Below are 11698 nucleotides of genomic sequence, written 5' to 3'. Positions count from 1 at the left end.
CCCGCCTTCTTGCCTTCACCTCCAGACCTACAGATGTACGCCAATCAGTCAAAAAGACAACCCTAGGAGTCTGGAGTCCTGGTAAATTTCATGGTCGGGAGGCACTGTTTCCTCCCCGCTTCCACGACTTTGGAAGTCAAGTCTTGACGGTACCAATGATATGTGTTGATGAACCTTTTATTTACTTTGACGGGAAGAACATGGCAGGTGATTGTATTGGATCCAACGTAGATGCTGCAAAGACTATTGGTGATAAACTTAACTTTCGAACGAAATTTTTCTACATGGATGATGTAATATGGGGATTCAAAAGGAATGGGACATGGACGGGAATGTTTGGTGAGTTGATGTACAAAGATAGGGATCTAGTGATAAACTCACTGAACATCGCTCCTGATTCAGTAAGTGACTTTGATTCGACTTACCCATATTGGGAAAGTAGTTACGGAATCGTCCTGGAAGTGCCTCAGCCATTATCCCAGTGGAGGAACATCCTTTATCCGTTCTCCCCGTTAACATGGGGTTTGGTGTTTGTCACCACGGTGGTGATTTCCTTTCCGCTGGCTCTCATCCTTCACAGACTCCATCACACCAGCGACCCTACTGGTATCGTTCTCAATAACAATGAGAGAATGGAATACACGAGTAGGTGTGAAAACGAATGAAGGTGCGGGGATGGATGGTTTAAATAAAAGGCGAAGGATGAGATGGATAATAAATAACGTAGGTGAAGATGAAAACGGGGTAATGGAAATTAGATGGAATATTTACAATATCCAATCTGTAGAGAAAATCGAGGATAATCTCTATAGAAAGGTAAGGTATACTATAGTTACACAGTAGAGACGGGATTGACGAGATGTATGACGTGCAGGTGTGGCTGGGCGTAGCGGGGCTGGGGCGGGGGGGGGGCGGGGCGGCGGTGGAGAGACAGCTGGGCGGAGAGGAGAGTGGCTGGTGATGAAAGTGGAGCGATATGTTGGATGAGTCTTAAGTCGAGATGGGAAGAGACGCTGCGATGAGTCACCGGCAAGGAGTGGCGGTCGTAGGAGGCTCACGTAATTCAGACCACATGTGGCGGCGTCGGGGCCAGTGGTGGGGTGAGGGCAGATGTTGGTTCATTGCAGGTGTAGAGCTGTTGAGTAGCAAATGCAGAGAATGGCGGTGGGCAGACAGTGATAAGTGGCACCGTGGGGGCAGGAATTATGATGAGTTCGGAACAGGTGTTGGGATCAGGTGAAACAGTTGTGTAGGTCGGCGATGGTGACACTTGCGGGCAGGAACAAGGTGTGTGGGTGGGGTTGTTTGAGAGGTGAGCACTGTGGAGAGAAATTGTACACCCAGAAAGCACAGCCAGGTATTACACCACGAGAGGCACTGAGGAGGGGTGAGGCTGTGAGACGCGAGACGTCGTGTATCTGGTGGTGTCACTAAATATTGTAGGAGGCGGTCAGAATCTGATGGTCTGAAACATCGCTGCTACCAAATGTAACTTGCTATACTTTGGTGATAGAAACTCTGTGTACAAACAGCTAGATAAGGAGTTTATTACGAGCGCACAACAAAATAGTCTGTCCTTCTTGAATGTCTGCTCTGAACTGACGCAGTCACGGCGTCTTCCCAGGCGTGGGGCCCTGGGAAAGCGTGCTAGGTCAGCAAGTTTAGTGGGGGCATGTATGCATTGGGGGGACATATATACATCGGGGGTAGATATATTGTGGAGGGGGTACAGCTTGTTCACCAGGTGGATCAGTGAAAGGAGAGGAGAGCCAAAGATGGTGGTGAACATTGAAATCTCCTAGAATGGAGATTTCAGAGAAAAGAGAGATGGATAGAATGTGTTCCATCGTAGAAGTAAGATAGTCAAAGAATATTTGATAGTCAGTAGAATTAGGAGATAAGTAAACAGTGCAAATATATTTAGTCAGAGAATGACATGAAAGCCGAAGCCAGAGTGGAGAGAATTCAGAAGAATCGAGTTCAGGGACGCGAGAGCAAGAGAAGGTGTTGTGTATATATACACAACAGCCACTTTGGCTTTGAAATGAGTATTGAGAAAGTAGGAGGATACAGAAAAGGGTCTGCTGTCAGTTGCCTCAGACAGCTGAGTCTCAGAAAAAGAAGGTGAGGTTTAGAGAAGGAGAGGTGGTGCTCAACAGAGCGAAAGTTAGAGGAAAGGCCACGAATGTTGCAGAAATGAAGAAGAAGAGAGTCAGACAGTGGTTCCAGGCATCTTGAGTCGTCACCGGGAGAGGAGCTGAAGGTGGAAGTATTTATGGTCCCCCCCCCCCGGGAACTCCGAGGCTATGTTATTCGACGCCATTTTTTTTTTTTTTTTTTGAAAAGGAAGTGTGGTATGTACTGTGCATGTAGTTTGGTGTTGATAGATGCCTTGGCATCATACTTGCACTTCATCACCTCTCCTGAAAACTTAAGGGCTCCTTGCACTTGATGATGTACCTCAGCCAGCCTTTCCTGAAGGTGTTTCGCATAGCCGGTGGTGTCTGTAGACAGCTCTTCACGAGGTGGTCTTTCCATCAACAAGTTGACTGGTAAGTGTAACTCGTGGCCCAACATCAGTTTTGCAGGGGTGTAGCCGGTAGTCTCATGGGATGCAGACCGATATCCCATCAGCAATGCAGGTAACTTCTGGTCCCATTCTGTTTGTCCCTCTATGCAGTACTAGGCCAGTTCTTGTCCAAGGGTCTAGTTGAATTTCCTCACCATCCCATCTGATTGTAGCCTTAGTGGGGTCGTCCTGGTCTTTTTGATCCCCAATAACTTGCAGCACTCACGGAACACAGCAGGCTCGAAGTTTCTACCCTGGTCTGAATGTAGCTCTTGTGGCATCCCAAAATGACAGAAAAACTGGTCAACTAACACCTGAGCAACAGTTGCAGCCTCTTGATCAGGAATAGCATCGGCTTCTGGCCACTTCTGTGAAGTAGTCCATGACGATATATATATACCAGTTTCCTCTCTCAGTGAGTGGCAAAGGTCCAGCAATGTCCATCGAGACTCTTTCCATCGGTTCACGCACTTAGTACAGCTGGAGAGGGTCTCAAACACGTTTCTTGGGACCCTTCTTGGCACAGCACGCATCACAGGGCCGACACCACTCTTCAACATCCTGACGCATGCCAATCCAATAGAATCTCTGTCGCAGCCGGCTTAGAGTTTTCTTCACACCCAGGTGCCCACTAGTGATCTGGTTATGAGACTCATCCAAGATCGCGGACCTCATCTTCTTTGGAACCACCTGTTGCCAATACTTGCTGAGGCCATCAGGTGTTTCCCACTGACGCTCCAGTAGTCCAATGTTCAAACGAAGAGGTCCCACTGACTCCAGTAGCTCTTGGTTGCAGGGCTTAACCTGGAAACTTCTTCCTAAAGTGGTTGCACTGCACTCCGCTGCAGCCACTCCAGCACTTGTTGCAATTCTGCATCTTCCATCTGCATCCTCCCCAGGTCCTCATTATCTGATGTTTGCCCTGTCACTACATTACAGCAGCATTTCATCCTATGATTCTCATTCCTACTACACTGCATGTCGTCTGTTCTTCCGTCTTGTCGCACACTATTCATCAAGGTTCTTCTGCATTTCTTCAGCCTTCTTCTTATCATCCCAACCATTCTGATCCGAAAGTAACTCAAACTGAGCATGGTAAGCTTCCCCATATAATCTACCATCAAGTTCCTGAGGTTTCTCTTTGATTGGACCCCCATTATAGCCATGCCCTTCACTGGTTTGGGACCTATAAACTGGGGCATCATAATTAAGGCCAGGACTTAAATCTTCTATATTCTTATTATTCCACCCTGTAATGCTACCTTTAGATGCTTGGGATCTATCAAGATTCACCATACGCTGTCCATTCCTTTCATATGCTCCCTGTACACTAACCTGAGGCACAGCAGTGCAATATTTCTCTACAGTCTCAATTTTCTCACTAATTATCTTAACATGGTCGACTACGTGCTTCAGCTGGCTGTCTAAATGCTGTCTGCACTCTATCACAATCCCCTCACATATCTTTAGATGGTTGTCTACATGCTGTCTGCACTCTGTCACTATTCCTTTGCCAATCTTCAGCTGGTTGTCCACATGCTGTTTGCACTCCGTCACTATTTCGTCACTAATTGTCTTCAATTGGCCATCTACATGCTGTTTACACTCCATCACATTATTGCTTACCTCATACTTTGCTGCTCTAGCTTAGCATCTACTTCCTCCTTAAGCTGTTGCTGTTCTTCCTTCATTTCCTCAAGAATGCATCCAGCTGTCTTCCCACCCTCAGTTGTACTTCCCTCTGTTGCTCCTGTAATGCCTCTTGAAGTTGTTCATATCATTCTTTTCATTCTTCACGTTGTCCCTCCAGTTGTTCACTCTGTTCTTGCAATTGGACACTTTGTGCTTGTAATTGTTCTCTGAGTTCGTTCTTGAGCTCTTTCTGTTCTTCACTTTGGGCCTGTAATTATCTGTCTATCAATTGACAGACTTCTTAATCCCGGATGGGGTGGCCACAAAGAAATCGCCTCCACGTCACCCTGTCCCCTGCCATTTCACTGCCCTGCTCCCAACTCACACACACCCTTTATCATATACCTCTCCACTCCATCCCTCCATCTCATCCTCGGCCTCCCCCTCCCTCTCCCCCCTCCACCTCACTCACATACACTCTCCTCGTCAATCTCTCACCCTCCATCCTCTCCACATGGCCAAATCACCTCAGTGTCTTCCTCCTATCGCTTCCTATCACATCCACATCCACACCACAACGCTTTTTAATATCCTCATTTGTCAGCCTATCTCTCCATGTGACTCCACAGGCTCCTCTTAAATAACTCATTTCCACTGCTGTCATTCTTGACCTGTGTCCTTCCAACAACGTTCAAGATTCACTTCCATACGTTAGAGCTGGTATCATAATACTGTCATGTAGTAACTTTTTCACTTCCATGCTCACTTCCCTGTTGCTTATCACTGCTTTCAAGGAACCAGCAACCTTTCTTCCTTGTTGTACCCTTTCAAGCACTTCACCCTCCAAACTTTCATCTTTACTCATCACACTCCCCAGGTACTTAAACGTACTCACATTTTCCAATTCCTCACCATCCAACATAACTCCACATTCACTGACTTCACCTCTCCCAAAGACCATCACTACTCTTCCCTACATTCACCTTTAGATTCCGTTTCTTACACACTCTCCCAAACTCATCCACCAAGCCTTGCAGCTCCCCTTCGTCTTCACTGAACAACACAGTATCATCTGCAAACAACAGTACAGGGTGTTTCCAAACACTACCCTCTCTCACCAGGGCCACTCCAACATCCACTGCCCTACCTTGTATCTCTTTTATTACCCCATCCATGTACAGATCGAACATCCATGGAGACATGACACATCCCTGTTTGAACACAACCTTCAAAGAGAAAAATTCACTCAGTTCACCATCTACGCGCACTGCAGCCTTAGCACCATCATACATACTCTTCACAGCATTCAACAACTTCCCATCTACTCCATATATTCTTAATACTTTCCACAATCTTTGTCTATCCACCCTGTAATATGCTTTCTCCAAATCCATGAAGGCCACATAGAACTTCTTTCCATTCTCTAGAAAATTTTTCACTAAAGATCTAAGTATGATTATCTGATCTACACAATCTCTTCCCTTCCTAAAGCTTTCCTGTTCTTTTCCAACTAATTCCTCTGTTATTTCCCTAACTCTGATAACAAGTATTCTACCATACATTTTTCCTGTTACACTAAGAAGACAAATGCCTCTATTACCACACACTTCTTTTCCCCCCTTTCCATTGTACAGGGGAATATTTATACCTGACCTCCAATCCTCCGGGACTCTACCTTCCTCCCAGGCCAATCTGCACATCTTCCACATCCATTCTCCTACTATCTCTCCGCGATGCTTCAGCATTTCACCACACACTCCATCAATTCCTGGGGCTTTCCCCAATTTGGATTTCTTCATTGCTTCCACAACTTCTATCCTACTGATTTCTTCCTGTCTTCTCACCTCCCTCCTTCTCCCAGCCATTCCCCAGCCACTTATACTCACATTACATCCATTCTCTATGTTCAGCAAGTCCTTAACGTGTTCTCTCCATCTGCTCACTTTTTTTCCCATCTCTACTAGTAATCTACCATTTTTATCTTTCACTCCCCTGCTAACTTCACTGCCACCCTGTCTTACTCTCTTCACCTCTTTCCAGAACATTTTCTTACAGTTCCTCCACTTTACACTCAAATTCCTTCCAAATTCCTCATCCACTTTCTTCTTACTCCCTCTTACTAATCTTTCCACTCCTCTCTTCCTTTCTACATATAACTCTCTCTTCTGCCTCTCAACTTCTTGCACACCCCTTTTTCTCACCTACTCATTGTATGCTTTCTTATTTTGTGCCACAGCCTGTCTGTAACTGTGCTTGGAGTTTTTTCTGTCCTTCACTCTGTGCCTGTACTTATGCTTGGAGTTTTTTCTGTCCTTCACTCTGTGCCTGTAATTGTGCTTGGAGTTTTTTTTATGTCCTTCACTCTGTCCCTATATTAGTTTCACGATTGTCGACAGGGAAATTTCCTCCTCCTGCCCAGCTCAAGACCTTGTCTTCACACCTTTTGCTTCCATGTCGAAGGTTAGACTCACTGCAGCACTGAAATTATCCCACACTCCTGACAACAGTGTTACGTCCCTGTCCCACACTGCCACAGGCTCCAACAGCAGTAGTTTAGTACATGAAGGACGTTGCCCAGTAAGGAGTTCTTCCTATGGTCAACCTTTAGGTGTACAGTGCACAAGATCAGCTGAGCCGAAAATAAACACTGGCTCCTTAAAATTCACTGTCTTTATTTTCCAAATAATTCCATTTAATGTTTTCCAACTTCTCTTCACTATTCTCACAAGCACTGGAGCTATACACACTTTACTGATTGCAGTTACACTTAAAGTTTAACAACACTTCACAGTTATTACACAAAATGCTTGACAACACGTCACAGTTATTACACTTAATGCTTGACATCACTTCCCAGTTTTTCACAAGTACCAAAAATAATCTTCACTGACAGAAATTACCCTTAATGCTTGCCAGTAACACGTCACAAACTGAACCAAAACCGAATGAACTTCACTCAAACTGAACTGAAAACCAACTGAACTTGTTCTAGTCTCTTGTCCATCCTTATATAAACTTGCATTGTTCGAGAAGCATCTACTTCTTCACAATTCTGTAACCTGCTGGTCTTGTACTTGCCCCTAGGAACAACAGTTAGCAACTAGGAGACATCCAAATATGCTAGAGTTTTCTTACATTACATAACAGTCTAAATCATTTACCATACGAAATTAAATTACATAATTTAAGAAGCGGCCATACGACGTTGAGTACAGTGCTTCCCGTCCGATCAGCGAAGTTAAGCAACGTTGGGTCTGGTTAGTACTTGGATGGGTGACTGCCTGGGAACACCAGATGCTGTTGGCATCCCTACGTGTCAAGTGGGGTTGGTGGAGGATTAGTGTTCCTCCCTGTAAAACAATTAACTCTAAGCCCTTGGCCACCCCGTTTGGGATACATGGCATCTGGCAATGAATGAAAATGAAAACAAGCAACCACTTAAATCAAACATTTTAAAGAAAAAAAGCAGAAAAATTAATGCATAACTTACGAAATAACTACGCTCACAAACAGCAGGCAAACTGGTAACTCTGACTCGTACCGATACCGGAACTACCATAAACGAAACGGCGAGAAGCTTCTCAAGCACCTAGCTCGCAAATCTCACTTCTTAATATGTCCTAAAACTTTCCCCAGCTATGGAAAGGAAAAAGGAATGGTTTAACAACAGATGTAGAATGGCACATGAGGCAAGAAAAAAAGCATGGAATAAAGTGAGAAGGTATAGTGAAATGGCTTGGGAAAAGTACAAGCAGGTAAGAAATGAATATGTATAGGTGCAGAGAGAAAACGAAAGGAAATACGAAAAAAGATATTATAACCAGATGTAAAAAAGAGCCGAAACAATTTTATGGGTTTGTAAATGGTAAAATGAAAGTTAAGGACAGTATAATACGACTGAGGGATGGAGATGAAACTTACGAAGAAGAATTGTGCGATATAATGAACAACAAACTGCAGTCAGTTTGTGTGTTGGAAGAGGAATTTAGGGAACTTGAAATGGAACCTAGGATGACGAGAATGGCAGAAATTATAGTTGACGTGAATGAGATGCTAGAGCGGATGAGGGATTTGGATGTGAGAAAAGCAATGGGACTAGTTGGTGGGGCTGGATGGATCCTGAAGGAATGTGCGGACCAGTCAGTGTGGCCTGTTTAGGTCATTATCAAGGCCTCGTTGGAAAATGGACAATTACCTAAAGATTGGAAAAGAGCAAATATTGTGCCAAACATCAAGGGAGAAAATAGGGAAGATCCACTCAGTTACAGATCTGTATCACTTACTAGTATTGCCTGTAACATCTGTGAGAAAATTATTAGAAAAAGATGGATAAAGGATTAGGGGATAATGACGTGATAACACCAAGACAATTTGGTTTTAGGGAAGGAAGATCATGTGTTACTAACCTACTAAGTTTCTACAGTAGGGTAACAGATGTCATAGAAGAGAGAGATAGGGATGTGCAGATTGTGTCTGTCTTGATCTCAAGAAAGCATTTGACAAGGTGCCCTATAGGAGAATGCTGTGGAAGTTGAAGACCTTTGGAGAGGTGCATGGGAAACTATTAAAGTGGATGGGAGATTATTTGATAGGAAAGCAGATGAGAACAGTTATAAGAGATAAGGTTTCACAAAGGTGAGACGTGACTAGTGGAGTACCCCAGGGCTCTGTCTTAGCACCAATAATGTTTCTGATATATGTAATTGATTTCCCAGTAGGTTTGAATAGTTACATGAGTATGTTCACATATGATACTAAAATTATGAAACATGTTAAATGTATTGATAGTTGTAAAAAACTAAAAGTGGACTTGTACAGACTCCACAGCTGAAGCCAGACTTGGAAAATGGATTTTAATACCAAGAAGTGTCATGCGTTAGAAATGGGAAGGAATGAAAAAAGACTACACTGGATATGTCATAAAAGACTTTGTAGTAACTTGTAGAGAAGTTACATATATATTGACTTGTGGACGAGCGGTTGTTATACTTGAGTAGTTTGTAAGTAGATAATCTTCGTTCCCTTTTTGTCGTGCAATAACAGGAGAGGTAAAGATGAGTATGAGACTATTTTTATTTGTCTTGGAAATATTAACAAAGTCTCTCACACACGAGTGAAGTATAAGTGGAGACCCGCGAGCTACCTCCCTGTCTCTCTCTCTCTCTCTCTCTCTCTCTCTCTCTCTCTCTCTCTCTCTCTCTTTTCTCCTCTCGCCCTTGTTGCTAGGCTCGTTCTCCCTACTACCTGCCGGTTCTATGGCCTGTCTCCTTCTGAGCTCTGCTTCCTAAATTGTGGTGTAGCAGGGGTCGTGTCACATGTGTTTCACTGTGGTTGGAAAGTTCCAGAAATCTGTGTGTGAGTATGTGTGTATGGTCACTAGGCTTTGTTCGTATGGTATCTCGCTGACGCACTACCAATATCATCCCCTGACTTGCTACTTCCTGTGTTTGGTCAACATTTCCTTAGTTAACTTGCAAGATCATTTCCCTTTCCCAGGCTTGCGCGGAGCTCTGTCTATTTATCTATTTATCTGTCTATCTGTTATGATTTGTAATTATAGTATGGACTCATAACATTGCTCGGCCACGCCGCTGAAGGTCCTCTAACAGCAATTATCATTGACATATGCTAATCTATTAGTTCATAATATGGATTATAATATTGTATACATGTAATATTCATAGTAAATTGCAATGATCCAGTAATATTACATTTTAAACAAGTTGTATACATATTTGAATAAATGCAATGGTTGTTGTATGACATTTTGTAAGATGTGTATGTATAACAGACATACGCATATAATTGTGCAATGGTAATACTGCTAGGTTATTGCATTACATATTGAGTTATCCCTTTAGTAATGTCTAATATTTCACCTAACTTGGAAGATGATTCTATTAATACAGAATTGTGGTATAATTGTATGACTTATAATATTGTAGTAACATTGTGGTAATACATAATTGTAACATTGTGAATTGTTACATAATTAAATTGTAATTGTTACATTGCAGTAACATTGTAGTAATACATAATTGTAACATTTTATGAACTGTTACATAATATTGTGGTAGTGCATAATTGTGTTGGCCTTATAACTGTAGTTACATTTTGTTAATGCAACTGTTACATAATTGTAGTTAAAGTTACATATAAGTTACATCTTGTTAATGCAACAATTACGTAATTGTTATATGTTGTTTGTAGTTACGTGATTGTAGTTAAAGTTTCATAAAAGTTACATCTTGTTAATGCAACTGTTACATAATTGTTACTTATTGTTTGTAGTTACATAATTGTAGTTAAAGTTACATAAAAGTTACATCTTGTTAATGCAACTCTTACATAATTGTTACATAATGTTTGTGGTTACATAATTGTAATAATTGCAGTCCTGACATTGAATCCGGTCATGCTGCGGTCGATGATATGATGTGCCATGCCACTAGCTTGTGGAGACAACAATTTGGTTTTTTGTTTGTAGTTTATGTGGTGTTTTGGCATTTGTAGTAACACTTACACTTATTTTCATTTGTTTGTTATGTGATCTTACTCTATTTCTTTTTCTTTCTTCCTTTTTTTTGGTATGTAATGATTTTCTATAGTTTGTTTTTCTTCGTTTGTTTACGCATTTTCCCGTGTTGTTCATGGTTGCATAATTGCTGGCTAATTCCCTTGGGACCCTTTTTAAAGGTTTAGTTTATATTCCACAGATATTACTGAAAATGATATTATATAGCCCCATATTTTGTTATTTTATATAAAAAATATATATACACTATAAGCAGTATTAACTATATGCACTGACTTGTTCTTCACTTGTACCTATCGTGGGCAATATATGTGTCAGCACTGTGTGGAAATCTTTGTCTTCACGATTGTGTTGAAGATGTTCGTTCTTGCTAACGTCATTTGTGTTGGCCATTTTTTTTTTTTCTGGTTTTCCTTGTAACTTAATTTATCTGTTTCCACTAGGTAGCTTTAATTAATAAATGTTTAATACAGTTCTTTTAATCGCTCACTGAGTAACTGTGATGGTATATTTTCTTTATTACTTTGTAGATGTAATAATGTATAGCTGTATGTATGCAACACGTATTTTATGTAGGTATAAATGGTAACACTCGTTTGTAGTAAATAAATGCTATAATACTGTAAATGAATGAATATATACAGTGTAGAATATTTATTGTTTGTGCAAGTATTTAATGATTGAATTCTGAAGATAATTGAAGTAGGTACATGTATTTAAGTTGTAACTATACAGCACGTTTTATACGTTTGTGCAGAAGTTTTTTGTCTATCACTGTGTATTGTGTAAATGAAGTAACTCACTAATTTTTACCGTGGTGGAAATGGTGTGAGTGGTGTTGCACGTGGTGATAGCGTTGTTCTTCACGGGTTGATTGACGTGTTGTGGGGTGTCAGACACACGGCTTGTCGTCGTCTCAGCACACGTATGGTGACGTCGACTTCCCACACTGGTAGCTGTGG

The 11698-nt window shown here is 41.9% G+C and overlaps 1 pseudogene; it reads left to right on the top strand.

Moving 5' to 3' along the window:
- The first annotated feature begins 7388 nt into the window (after positions 1 to 7388).
- On the top strand, positions 7389 to 7507 carry LOC145398269 (5S ribosomal RNA; annotated as a pseudogene).
- The last annotated feature ends 4191 nt before the right edge of the window (positions 7508 to 11698 follow it).

The sequence above is a fragment of the Coenobita brevimanus genome, chromosome 44 (assembly GCF_032717465.1).
Source record: "Coenobita brevimanus isolate Jiangsu-jjx chromosome 44, ASM3271746v2, whole genome shotgun sequence".
Taxonomy (NCBI): Eukaryota; Metazoa; Arthropoda; class Malacostraca; order Decapoda; family Coenobitidae; genus Coenobita; species Coenobita brevimanus.
Note: the sequence above shows the minus strand (reverse complement) of the source record. Positions and strands in the feature narration are given on the sequence as shown.